This window comes from Lepisma saccharinum, chromosome 7, assembly GCF_977018435.1.
Source record: "Lepisma saccharinum chromosome 7, izLepSacc3.1, whole genome shotgun sequence".
NCBI lineage: Eukaryota > Metazoa > Arthropoda > Insecta > Zygentoma > Lepismatidae > Lepisma > Lepisma saccharinum.
Window position 1 is genome coordinate 31,455,914 of NC_139235.1, and position 15,107 is coordinate 31,471,020.

The following is a 15,107-nucleotide window of genomic DNA, read 5'->3' on the forward strand; positions in this document are numbered from 1 at the left end:
GTAAGAACATTTGATTGAAAGGACTGTCGTTTTCAGTTGAGAGGAAATTTTCTTTGAATTTTCCTTCATTCTCATCTGTCCTTTCAATTACATCTTTAGCTAGAGCATGGTGGTACAGTTTCATAACATCTTTATCCACGCTTACACACTTCTTAGAGACAACACATTCTGCTAACTGTTTGGCTAGTTGATGACAATCAGATGAATTTTTCAGAGTTTCTAGGATTTTCTCTCCATCAATTCCACTTAAATTGAGCTTGTAATAATCCTTGAGCTTTGAAACTACAGTCGCCATCTCTCCAATTAAAAGTGTTAATTATGTGTGAATACACTATTCAAGTCTAACTTTGCTCTTGTGTTTGACATCAATAGGAAATTACACTACACATGCACACAATTATACAGTTAAATTTCCTTGCACTTAGTCATTAAATCCAATCCTTCCACATAGTTAAGATCACCTAACCTTATTTAATGTCCCTGCCTTTGCTGTACCAGTTACACTTGCGTTCATTAAAAATTATCATTCTCATTAATGTATCCACTTCTTTAAATTCCACCAATGATGTAAATGTACCAATGAATTTCTGGATTCTTGTGATGCACTCTGGGATTGGAAATAAGTGAGCACACTTACAATAGTTTTTCACTTGAAGTTTCTTGGCTCACTTGTGTGTTGTGGAGATTCTGGTGCTTCATCCATCTTAGACCCAAATGACTATCCTGAAGACAATCGTCCACTGAAGTGTAACCTAGAATCAAAATATGAAACATGAGTTTTAATTATCTATTCGAAAGTCTGATTCAACACATGAAGCGAAGGGTTTTGAACTGGCGCATTACCAGTTGTAGTAAGAAAAGCGTGCCTTTTAACCTGCCTGGCCGTTAAAATCGAATACTGGAATGTAAGTAATCATTTTAAATTATAATTTTCCAATTCCTATTAGCATTAAGGGGTGTGTATTCCAATGATGTGAGTAATGATTTATTGTTTACTAAGTTTTTCTTTACTCGTCATTAAATTCCTATTTATTTCATCTACTTCATAAATATACCTAGGTAGAATAATTATCTGGAATATGCCTAGAGCTGTAACATGATGGACTTGCTATGCTACTTTAAGAAGTTGAAAATAAGGCTACACACCGAAATGCGGGAAGTCATGTGGAAGTAGGGCCGCAGACTTTTTCAATCCCGACATTTGTGGACGTAATGTGATCAACACGGCATCGGCAGCCTTTATCCACAATTACCTACATATTAGATGCTAGGGGCTCCATTACAAGGACACGCTGCAAAATTTCTACCTCAAATCACAAACCCTAAATCTAATCAGAAAGCGACTCCCACGAGTGGTTGTGAGATGCTCTAACGATTGAACCACCGTGGTGGCTCTGTATGTTACTCTAAAAACAACTAAGAACCTGCCTTGTTCTTCCATGGAGAAAGAAATGTGGTAAATATACGACATCATCACATTGCTAGCTTTATTTTTAATCAATACAACAATACAGAAAATACTTTCCGTATACTCATTGCTTAATGATTTGAGGTATGTTCTCAATCAACATGAACATTAGCAGTTTTCGAGTGCATATCTCTACAGTAGTATCTGATTTAATTTCTTCGCATTGATCCTTTAAATTATTGCATTAAAGAAAGTCAGAAATATTTCACATGCAAATTTAAGTGCAAAAATTATGAATGTGTGTTCTTTTCAACCTAAGTTGGAGTAAACTTTTCACTTGTGGTGTTCGCTAAGGAGAACTAAATTAAATTAGACACACTTGAAAGTTTCCGGCTAACATGACTTGTTGTACGTAGCATGCCATGTGAAAGGTATCCTCCAAAAACCTACGTCACAGAATAATATTTCGTAGATTGTGCAAATGAAACACTGAATATGTTCATATACATTGCTCGCATAACGACCTGTAAATTATTATGCGTAGGAAACCGTTTCTTGTGTTTTTGTGTATTGAAAAATATATTTTAGTGAAAACAGTAGGATGAATTCAGATACATACACAGAAAACATCAAATCTATTGGTGCAACTGAAACGCATCGATTTATGCTTTAACGTCTGTTCTTCTGGCATTTGTCAAGAAACAAATTTAGAGTTCGATGCATTTTTGGACATTCTATATTTAAAGGTAACACCGAGGAGCATCATATGATGCAATAAAGTATTTCTTGTCACATTAAGCTGTACTTTAACTCGTCAATTGAAGCGTGTTTTGATGCAGCTCCCTGCATCTTCTCAATGATTTACTTGTAAATTTATCTGAGCTACAGACGTTATGAAGTTTAAACTCTTCTCTGTGCATAATTCAATAGCACACCGGGAAACGTGAATTAACGATTTTAAAACTGACGATAGGAATATCATTCTTTTAAAATGTTTTAACCATCTGAATTAACCATTTCAGATCCCACAACCTGTTCTCTTAATGTTATAGATAAGTTATCATAGAAGCAAATTGCACTCACCTCGTAACAGACTACTAGAAAAGGCAGAGGAGTAATCCCTACGGTGGCACAGTCTCCCGAACAGCACGTGCTTTTTTCAGTGATCCTCTTTCGGCTTAATTCTCGAAGAACATGAACTGTGGAGGTTGAGTTCTGTAGAGAAAAACAAAGCAGCACTTATAGTACATTCCGATTCACAAACACATACAGTCACATGCAGTTCAGGGACTAAAGGGAGAATTCGCTTTACCAAGGGTCTTAGGGTTGGATAACTTCAGACACCGGCCAGATATAAATTAATTGTTTGTTGCTAGTTTGTACGACATCAATCCTACAGATTGAGAAACTATCACCTCAGATTCTTCCTTATTCCTACAGGCTAACAAGGGCCCCCAGAGCAACCTTGTCGTCACATTGCATCCAATGGTGTCCGCAATTTTTTTTGGGGGGGGGGCGTGGAGGGCAGAGTAAGATTTCGTACCTTGCCCTTGAGTCACAGAAACTTTTATCATTGTCATTGCCGTTATTATTATTATTATTATACTTTACAAATCATAAAATTCAAATTTCATTTATTACTATTGTTCATCAAAAAAGTGATAAATGTTTATGGAGAGGAAGGAAGGCGAATGCAGTTTCTATGTGAATAGCAGGGTGGAATCTGAACTTGTACACAACGCCAAAGTATTTTAAATGAAATTTGAATTTTATGATTTGTAAAGTATAATTATAACAATAATAGCAATGACAATGAAAATAGTTTCTCTCAATGAAGGGTATGAAATGAAATCTTACTCTGACGCCATGCAAGAGAAAAAAATGCGGACCCCGTTGTATGCAATGTGACCACAAGGTGACCAGAATCGGCCTAAGGTTCTTTGAGGGCCTTTGAGGTTTTTTGGGGTTGCTCCTAAATTACAAGTAAGGTACAATAATGTCACAAATCAGGTACGTATCAAATAGGGGCTTAGAGTGCTCGAGCCCCCCCCCCCTCCTAATATTTTCGGTTTAGACTAGATAGAATGAGGTTTTTTGTTCTTGTGGTGAGAAATAATATAATATGACGATAATTTAAGGACAAAAATTATTACCGAGGCAAGACGGAAAATGTTCTGTAGCCCTGTTATTTTTAATAGCATGTATCCAAGGTGAGAATCAGGGGGCTGGAGCCCCCCCCCCCCTTTCAGGAAATTTTTCAGTTTACGCTAGATAAAATTAGGTTTTCGGCTTCTTGAATAATGTGACGATAATTTGAGACAAATAGTTATCGAGATAAGACGGAGAATGTTCTGTAACCCTGTTATTGTTAATAGCATGTATCCAAGGTAGGTATCAGGGAGCTTGAGCTCCCTCCCCCAACACCTTCAGGAAATTTTTCAGTTTACGCTAATTAAAATTAGATTTTTGGCTTCTTCAGTAATGAGAAAAAAGATTAATTTAAGGAGTTAAATATTTATGGAGGCGAGACTGAGAATGATTCTATAGCCGTGTTGTTGATAATATTGCACGAAACCTTTTCATGCGCTTTCGGTGTTGCCACAGCACTATGTAAGAACTTGTCAGCATTTGGAAGCTGCAAAAGTAGCGTCACACGTAGGGCGATTCATTGTAATTCTTTAAATCTCTGGAATGCGAGAGAGGGAACGTTCTTGAATAACGGAAGAAGTCGCACAACTGGCAATATTAACGAATCGTTTTATCTGTGGAACGTTTTAGACTATAATGAGGATAGAAATATGCGGCTTCAATTTCCTGGTTGATCTGTACAACAGAATCTGTTAATGAGACTCCAGAGGTAAGTGTGACAGTTCATACAGTTGATTAGTGATCAGCCAATGTCAGTGGCAACGATTGAGTTCCAAAACTTAGCGGGGGGGGGGCAAGATGCCAAAACTGGGGGGGGGGAGGCAAGGACAGTTCACTTTCCCTTGGCAGGTAAAGTTTAGCATAGTGCGGGGACAAAAGTGGCAAGAAAGAGGAGGCAACAGCCCCCTCGCCCCCCTAATCGCCGTCACTGGTCAATGTCCGAAGATAGCTTTATAATAGCTAGTGACTCGAAAATGAAGAGGACTATATACCGTAAAGTAACGAAGTCTACTACTAATCAAAGTTCGGGTCCTAAGCTGAAGACATTGACGACAGCGGAACTTCCGTAGCCTCAGTGTAGTGTTAGTTCGGGTCGAGGGCCGAAGAGATCAAAGGTCTCTTCCTAAAGTGAATATTTCAGCAGTACCAGGTATTGGAGCGGTTTATTATAAAAATAAATAAGTTGTACAGATCAACTGAAAATCAAAGTTTTGAGTAATAATCAACACAGGTATGTGCAATTTCCAACCTGACCACCTCCGATTTTCATGAAATTTGGGGAGTTCAAAGTATGCAAGGAACTTAGCAACTATGAAAATTTTTAGTTTCGTTTATCTTGTAATTGTTAAATTATTCAAGGTCAAAGTTCGCATAAATTGCCCTATTTGAGCTCTATTAGCTATACTGAATGTGCTGTAACTCCGCCTGTATTTCGCCTAGGAAGCTCAAACAAAGCTTATTGTACAGGTAATTGAACAAGCTTTCCAGTGATATATAACAAGCCTACCTTTGGATAAAAATATAATTTTGTTACGTGACCTTGATTTTGACCTTGAATATATCAAAACATGTCATCACCGAAAATCGTGAAAAAAAATATATCTGGTCTCTCATGCCCTACTCTAAAACATATCAAAAAATCATTCTGGAACTGCAATGGGATCAGAAGATACAAAATAATATGTGTAACTACGTGACTGATAAATGCCTCATTACATGAACTATGACGAGTCACAAATCCCTTAACACCCCCTACAAAATGTAAAGATGTGAAATATGTTAGGCACAGGGATATCCCTAGCTGTGTGTGTCAAATGCAGGTCCGGCATATTGTTGACCGCTATATTGAATTCAACGCAAGAATTTCAAATCAGGCTAGAATTTTATGAGAAATGAAGCGGCGAAGGCTTTTCCGACGCATCTTTAGCTAGCAAAATGTTATACGCATATCTTTCACTTACAATGTATGCACATTTTAATGTTGTCAATGTTCCTGTCAGCACACTCCTTTGATTTCTCTCACACTCACATAGAACATTTGGCAACGTAGCAGGTGCAACATCATCGCAAGCAGCAACTGTTCCTTCTCTCAGATGGTCAATATCACGGACTTTTAGTGCATGCACCATTCTCTTCTAATGTTTTTGAAGGTAAAAGTCCTCCTAAGATGTTAGATCTGGGGAATGTGCATGCCTTTTAATAGATCCCTGTCTGCTATCAATCAACCTAGAAATTTACCGTGAAGAAATCACCACAATGTCCACATAATGTGGTCACACTCTGTCCTGTTTCAAAACTCTGTGAAAAGTGCCCTATCCCGTAAGCGAGGATGAAAAACCTGTTCTTTTAACAAATCCAAGAAGCCCTAAACATTTAAGCTACAGTTGTTGAAAATGGATAAACCATTCTCGTTTTCCATACACTATACCAAATCATTAGATTACCAGCAACAACCTTTCGTCTGGGATCTGCCTACCGTAGATTATCAAATCACAGGTATTGCATATTCTTTCTATTAACTTCACCGTGAACATAAAAAGTAGCCTCCTCACTGAAGATTTTTTTATTACAAAGAAAGTGTCACATAATTGTTTAAGATATTTTTCCCAATATTCTTCACTATTCAACTATTTGGTGAATGTCCTGATTAAAATCATCTGCAATGGTGCGTATACTTCTTTCTCTCCCGAGATGTCAGCATGATCTCGATGAGTTCCTAACACGTTAGGAGCATCCTGATGCTTTGTTTTTAACACCTCGAGAAGGAGAAAATGGTTACAAGCATGCAGTAATACCTTTTTTGCTGGTTAAATAAATATGTTGGAAAAACCTTCGCCGCTTTATTTCTCGTAAAATTCTAGCCTGAGTTGATATATCACATCACACTCTTTCCTCTGAAATTTTTGCGTTGAATTCAATATGGCGGTCAACAATATGCCGGACCTGCACTTGGCACACACAGCTAGGGATATCCCTGTGCCTAACCTATTTCGCTTCTTGACATTTTGTAGGGGGTGTTAAGGGACTTTTGACTAGTCATAGTTCATGTAATGAGGCTTTTATCAGTCACATAGTTACACATATTATTTTGTATCTTCTGATCCCATTGCAGTTCCAGAATGATTTTTTGATATGTTTTAGAGTAGGGCATGAGGGATCAAATATTTTTTCACGATTTTCGGTGATGACATGTTTTGAGATATTATTCAAGGTCAAAATCAAGGTCACGTAACAAAATTATATTTTTATCCAAAGGTAGGCTTGTTATATATCACTGGAAAGCTTGTTCAATTCCTTGTACAATAAGCTTTATTTGAGCTTCCTAGACGAAATAGAGGCGGAGTTGCAGCACATTCAGTATAGCTAAGCTAGCTCAAAAAGGGCAATTTATGCGAACTTTGACCTTGAATAATATAATAATTACAAGACAAACGAAACTAAAAATATTCATGCATACTTTGAACTCCCCAAATTTCATGAAAATCGGAGATGGTCAGGTTGTGGGCTGTGTTGATTTCATATGGAATGACTCATAAAGAGACAGCCGAAAATGTCGATAAGAGAAAGCACGAAGATGTTGCATATGTATACATTTTAGCGGAAATTGCAGACTCTACCAGGACCCGAATCAGGGCTATGGCAAACCGTGCCATTACTCTACCAACTGAGCCACCGAGTCACCATTGACTTCGACTGATTTTTCGCTAAAATGTGTACATAGTGCATATCCGGTGTATGTCAAATCGTAAGATGTTGCCTGTAAACTTTCCTTGCACCCCCCCCCCCCCTTCTCGGTTTGGAACCAAATTGCCATCACTGGTCTAAAACATTCAATTATGAGGTTCTATCTATACCCCTTAAAGAGATAGTGTTCAACCCCCCCCCCCCCCACGCAAAAGGAATTCCTGGATACGTGCCTGTCAAAAACTACATTCAAGAGACAACAAAGTTACAATTATCTTCTGTTTAGGTATTCATTATGCCTCTTGCCAGGTTGCCTTGCTGATCTTGTTCTTCCCGACTCAGTAATATCTTGTCTGCTTTGACTTATGGCGTATAATCTACTTCTTCACTCACCTGCAGGAGACACTGTCTCCAGTCGTTACTCATTGTATGACTGATGTTCTAAGACGTCTGGTTTCGTTCCACTAGTCTCGGAGATCTTCTGTTTTGTTGTTGCTGTTGTTCAGTCGGTCCCCGAGGTGCTGGTGGCGGTTGCCTGTTTTCTTGATATTCTAGGAGTTCCTTTCTGGAAACTTTATCCGCTAAGTCATTAAGTGTTTTCCAATGATCTGAGCGGATCAGGTTGTAAATTCTGTTTTAAGGGAGCCTAGCTCTTAAATTTGTTATTTGTGTATCTGTCGTTGGGCACCAGAATAGCTTGTGTTGAAATCTATTTTTATAGGCAAGAATAGCAAACATTTTGTGTAGAATAATATACAAAATTCTAATCATGTTTAACCGTAAATAGTGTCATTATCATTATACTGTTTCCCCCTTCCCTTCTCTTAATTATTTTATTACCGGGATGTAAGTAAGAAAAGGTACTAGCGAGAGGTTTTGTAACAAGGCTCTCGGCCTCCCCGATGGTGCAGTGGTAGCGTCGTCGCCTTGTAATCAAGGGGTCCCGGGTTCGATACCCGGTGGAGGCACAAGTGGTTCGGATCCCACTTTAAACTGTAGGTCCAGTCCCGATTAGCATTACTGTGCATAAAGTGGACTTAAAACACCAAATCAATCCAATCAATGTAACAAGGCTCAGACCATTCTAAATTTCAGAGTGACGCCTCCGTCCTCCAGGTACATACCTGCGCTGTCTTCCTCGAAGTGGACTCACTAAAACCAAATCCAAAACTGATCCCGAAATTCCCTTCCGATCTTCTCAGATCGGTTCGGTTGCTTCGCTATACAAATTCCAATACCTGTCGATTCATATCCGTCTGTCAGGCTGGTACCTTTCCACGGACGAGGCAAGTAATGGAATTTGTAAGGTCTGCATTCCAAACCGACGAGAACATCCTGTCTCCGTAATGTTTCGTTTCAAGTACACCTTCTAATATTTTACCTATAAGTCAACAATACTATAAATAATCATGGCAGCTGGTATTTTCCAAACTATCATGAAAGAAATTGCCAAAATTCAGCTACAAAGACTTTAAAAATATTTTGAATTACAATTATACATATAGTACATCTTGTTTTATTTTCACTGGAAGAAAAGTTACTGTAATTATTATAGTTTCACTCACACATTCAACAAACATTTCCATAGTAGATTCGTATGTACCGTATCAGAGACAGAAAAATGTATATTTACATGTAATTTTTATTTCCTTTAATCAAACTGTTCCAATATTTTACAGCGCCGTTTAGCAGAAAAAGCAATCCTATAAAAAACAACATGCATGGTGCCAAAAATCATACAAACAATCTTAAGCGTGTTTTTAAACAATAAATAATCGATTTTATTAAAAATCCCATTTATATAAAAAACATCAAAAATGTTTTGTCTTTTAAATTATGTTTGCTATCTACCCTGCTCTCTACTAAATTTAGTATTCATCATTGCTGGAATTCGTGACATGGTGTTCATAACTGTAACAGAGAAATTCTTGGGAAACTTTAGTTTCCCTTTACCTTTTAAATAAATTTATGCATTTGATAGAACTGACAACATGCATTGTTTCATAATCATGACCCTAGATCGGAAAAGTTAATCTTTCAGGAGCTCAAAGATAGAAACATCTCAATAAATATGGCTGTTATTTTTGGTAGAAACCGTGCCATTAACGCGAAGTTACAGCTAAATTGTAATATGTTTCTAAATAATGTGAATCTAAATATTTAATTGGCATAAATATACGTGTAATTATATTGTCCATAAGAAAATTATCATTATTTAATATTTATTCCTTCCGCTATCAAAACAGGCATCATGGATTTAGGGGATACACGGTAGAGACACGTCCCTGCAAAAATTGTGACTGGGGAAATAAAGAAGACAAATATATTTCCCTGGGATTTAATGAGTGAAAACGATTTACTCTATCTGAACTTCAAAAATCGGCTAAGCATACTTGCTGGTAGGCAACAGTCCTTACATGTAAGTAAGTGTGTTTGCCATCAGTGAATGTAAGGGGTTACTTGACCCCTAACTGGAAAGTTGAGAAATTTCTTTCTTCATCCTCTTTAGGCATGTAATTGTAAATATTTGTTAGTCTTTCGGGATTTCTTAAAATCGCCCTAATCTTAAGAGGAGAGGTGGTTGTCACTCCAGGTGCCGGACGAACCAAAGATAAAAAATGGAAAAGAGTAAACGTTGCGGCGCCCCATGACATTATTAGCTTACTATGAATTTAATATTATTATCAGTTTATTTTTAAAAATATATAGAAAAATTGTCTTCTCTCACATTGCCTTTTGGTATGAATTCCTTACGAGTCTGGGAGTTGCCGAGAAATGAGGGTAAAAAATGAGATTAACAACATATTTAAAATCAGTCTCAAGTAGACGGTGCGAAGATGTCAAATTTTATTCTGTCTACTCTATTCCTCAAGCTTCGGTCTCTTCAAGTATCAATCTTTCTTCATAACGCTGCTCACCAACGAAGTGACTCAATCAATAAACCTATTTTTCATCTGTAATATATATATATATATTTTTTGATTTGCATTCAAGTCTAAAATAGATAACAAAACTTCAAGTAAACTTTAGGCAGCAAAGTGGGAATTAAAACATGAGAATGTTTGTTCCAAATTCTGTTTATTACGTGATCCCAACTATAATCGAAACCAAGAGTTATTGATCTGTAAATATGATGTCACATGGCATAACGGCATATAACGTACCAGGATTCAGAACATATAATTGATTCTGACTCCTCTCACGTGGAAACTTTTTCTGCGAGCGTCCATCGTAGTTCGCCATCGCGTGTATTTTCGATGTGTAAATAAAATATTTTAGTTTATTGATTTCAAATGTCTACAAAAATATAAGAATGTACGCTTAATATCAACTTGACTATTTTCGATTGTTGTTCCTGGTTGCAGTCAGGTAGTTATATTAATTCTATTGTTTGAAGGCAACAACAAAAGAGAGAAAAAATCTTACCGGGAAGAGTTTTTCCAAGACAAACGAACGTCCTCCTACTTAAGAGTGTTTCCGGATCTTCTGGAATAAAAATTAAGGTATAAATCCTGGACAGGTATCGAAGTGCAATTTAGGCTGTAGGTTCAAACATGGACTATTCAAATTCATCTCAGGTATATCAAGTGGCAAAGGAAGTGAGAAAGGTTTTGTTTGTCACTTGATATACCTGAGAAGAATTTGAATTGTCCTTGTTTGAACATACACCTGGTAGATACTTCTAAAGCAAGGAAAGCGACATTAAACAACCAAAAATTGTAATTCAATAATTGTTGTAATGGTCGGATTCACCATTACTGGTTTTGGTACATTGTATTAATTGATTGCTGGCTAGCTACAAGGTGTAGGGTTAATTAATATGTTCCATGTGTGTACGTTTATATGTTATGTCTTGTAAGAACATGTGCTTGTGTTTTACTGGATATTAGATTTCCCTGTTTTTTAGCTTCCCAGTTGGGGGATCTGTCTTTCAAAAGACCGTTACTGTGGAAAATTCCAGTGCTACGGGGTAACCGTCCACGGACGTCCACCCCAACTATAAAAAAGACTAGTTCAGTTTAACACAAAAACAGTTTTTTTCCCAACTTCTCAACGAAGACGAGCCTTTCCTCGAGTTTAGTCCACTTTTGGTGACTAGACTTATAACAATAATGTAGTATTTGGTGGAAGCCAACCCCTGTTGCTGTCCCAAAGTACCTTTTAGAAAAGCTTTTATTATGTAGATATTTCCGTAAAGAAAATTGATGCCCAAAAAGAAAAGATGAAGAGGCGTAAGGAAAAGCAAGGAAAGAAACGGAATATCGTTAAGTCGAGGGTAGGCCCGCAGAGATAGTTTTACTAACTTTTCGGTAAAGGAAAACCCATAGGTACGCATCTTATTGAGTTAGAGTTATGATGATTTGGTCAATGCACACATGGAACGCTATGTAAATATGTATACGATAAACAACGTGTAATAAACCCATGTAATCCTACAAGAAATGTTCTGATTTAAGAGTTAACTCCAAGAACTACAGCACCGCCTATTCTAAACCAGATATATATTCACTTTCTGTACTTGTTAAAGAACCTAGGGACGAAAAATAGACATAGGAAAATGTTATGTGAAACCCCGCTTTCATAATTTTGGCGTTATTATAATCTGCTCGTTAGGCAAGCAGGGAGAGGCGTGGAAGAGAGAGACTGAAAGCGTTCAAGAAGGGAATTAATCCAGAGTGCCGGATAGAAACCAGGGAAGTGGGGGCCGTTTTCACATTCTAGATATGTTATTAGTTTAATAAGGTAGATGACCCAAAGGCGGCCATAGTTAAGCTTTTAGGACAGTTTTCAAAATGAGAGACAAATTTCTGAAATTAATAGAAATTATCTCCTGTAACAAATTAACAACTTGTACTAAATGGATATTCTTTCAAAAATAATATTTTTTTCTTTAAGAAAATTAAAAACCTTGGGAACAGGTGTCCTAAAGGTAGCCCACGGCTTATAGTTGCTTAGAAAATTATGCTTGAGCTCAATAAAACATGAAAAAATAAATATGCTGACCAAGGCAGTAATTTATTTTATTAAAAACATAAACTAAACGTAACGTTTCAACCTTCTAGCAAGGTCTTCTTCAGACTCTGTATCAAGTACAAAAGTTTGATACAGAGTCTGAAGAAGACCTTGTTAGCAGGTTGAAACGTTACGTTTAGTTTATGTTTTTAATAAAATAAATTACTGCCTTGGTCAGCATATTTATTTTTCATAATCATGGAAACAAGGCTTAATGGTGTTATCAATAAAACATATTTATTAATGTTTAGTCACGTTTCTACAATTTATTAGAGAAAGTTGTTGGCCTCAAACTTTTGATTGTTAACGTATATTATATACAGTAACAACAAGTAACGGACACCCGTTGCGAAGTGGTTAGCACAGCCCCTACGACGCCAGGGGTCCCAGGTTTGAATCTCAGCCTGGGTATTGGTGTTCTCTGTGAGTGTCCCTTCATCGATTTGATCATACGATCACTCATCTTCGATTAGCCAATAGTGCCAGAAAAGCCAAGTTAAGCAAACCAAATCAGCCATGGGCTACAGTAGGAACTCCGTTCTGGAGCACGTTTTCAAAGAAAAAAGGTATCGTTGCTTTGACACAAAAAAGACATTTTACATTGTAATTACATGATCGAAAATACAATGAAATGAGCTTTCAATACATGAACATTCATTAATTTCAAGGATGTACAAAAATATATTTCTTACTTACCTGAAAATAACAGCAACGACTAATCTGCTTCCCCCCCACAAACACTATAACTTCATAAAATGGCTGCTGGCAGCCCGAGGCAGTTGGTTTCATAGTGCACCTGAGGGGGACTGGGTTCATTAATCTAGTGCGAATTGTTAGCTATGTTAAATGCTAATATAATACCCCCCAGAAGATCACAAAGAATCCACCTTCGACAAACTCAACAACAGGACATCCCTCCTTAGGACTAAGATCACCAAGAGGATAATGAAGCAGAACCTCCCACAGGAACATCAAGAAGGAGACACTAATACAGAAGACAGTGATACGCCAAAACGAAAAAAGGTTACGTCTCCCCGGAGAAAGGCAAAGGATAACACTGCAAGGACTCGACCTAGGAACCAACCGAATTTAACCAAGATTCTTCTTTTTCGTTTCTTTCTTAAATTGTAATCTTACACCCCCTTCTTTATTCTCGTTACTAAACACACTGCAAACTTCTCTAACTGATTCTTGACAATTCTCTATATTTCCACTACCGAACGTACTAATGTACCCGATACTTCCCAGGAAATCCCTCCCTACTTCTTCCCTTCCTGATGATGTCCCGGGTACCAACCGTCGTACCGATGTTCATCCCAGTCCGACCAACTCTTGCTGGTCTCCCGCAAGTCTCCTTGCATCAGGTACCACTCGTTCTTTCATATCTCTTCCTACTATTAATACGTACATCTCAAAGCCAATAATACTCTCACTATCTCAAACATAACATACTAGAACATAGACCCTGCTTAACATTCATAGAATCGTGTAAATGTCCATTCCTCATCTCATCCATCAACACTAATGCACACGACACACAATAAAACTTATCCTAAGAAAACATTACCCACCCAATTACACACTTATGTAATTTCGTATCTGTGATCATAAATAATATTAATGTTAAACACTAACACTTATTTACTTCCTACTATTTCTAACCTTTATCTTAATCTTCTTACCTTGTAGAATGATGTGAAACCAACTTTGTTCAGGAAAACCGAACAAATTTGGTTCTTCACACTGGGACATTCTTGCCAATGTCACAGTGAATTATTGTAATTAAAAAAATAATGGAAATCAAGGATGAATCAAAGAAAAGCGGGGGAATCCGTAAAAAATTCACGGAACTGACGCCCTGGGTTAATTTTCAGGTACCAGGGCATAAGCACATACCTCCGAAAGTAGCTTGACTACTTTTATCCGTATACATAAAAAAAAAAAAATAATAATAATAATAATCGTTCTATGTAACCATATCTTGTATACTGTTTAGGAAATAAAAATTCTTTGTATGCTAATATAATTTTCGTAAACTAGGCAACCAAGCGAACGCGGACTATCTTCGACTCACCTTATGATAAACTTTTTAAAATAAAAAATCTACGAATCTTTAAATATAACCTATATTATATTTTAATGAGTATATATAATTGTTTCTCATTTCATTATTTGTACGATGTAAATATCACAAACCATGGTACAAGAAGAAAATATGAAAGGACGCACATAAAATGTCGGCGCTTGGTAGTGCGGTTGAAAGCAGAAAGGGCGCCAAACACGCACCTTCCTAGGCCACCAAAATATATAGCTATGGGGTTGCTCTCTCTCTCTCTCTCTCTCTATCTCTATCACACACACACGCACACACATACATTTAAGCAATTGCCACCAAACCTACCTTGCTAATTGTTTAATGCTCGTACACCATTCTTCAGTATTGTAACTGCCAACACCGTGAGGTGAAATTGACATGTCTGCTGCAAAGAAATCGTCGCTGTGGAATGTGGAAAGCAACGTCACTCAGTTGGCGCATGCCCCCTCTTTCTATTGTACGCGCAATCCACTAGGTGGTTGCACCACAGGAGGAAATAGACGGTGGAAAATTCCGATCAATCTTTTCAGAATCAACAATACCCTACTACAAGACAAGTAAACCTTGATATTGAATATCGAATAGCAAATTCCTAACTAGATATTGAAAATTCGTAACATGAGACAAGTATGCTGCTTTCCTGATTAAGGGGATTTCCCCCACTCGACTCCACGTGTCTCTGGTAGCACTGCCGTACGCTGAGGGGAAATGATGGGGCTACAGGCCCTCCCCAAATTTCCAGAAAATAAATAATTTCGA

The 15,107-nt window shown here is 37.4% G+C and overlaps 1 long non-coding RNA gene across 1 annotated transcript in view; it reads right to left on the reverse strand.

The window, feature by feature from the left end:
• Positions 1-543: 543 nt before the first annotated feature.
• LOC145990175 (uncharacterized) overlaps positions 544-15,107 on the reverse strand; it is a 33,804-nt gene continuing 19,240 nt past the window's right edge. Inside the window, exons 4-6 of the long non-coding RNA XR_014441942.1 lie at positions 10,667-10,726; positions 2,492-2,623; positions 544-752 (exon numbers count right to left, since the gene is read on the reverse strand). This is a non-coding gene — a long non-coding RNA (uncharacterized LOC145990175). The remainder of the gene's footprint in view (positions 753-2,491; positions 2,624-10,666; positions 10,727-15,107) is intronic.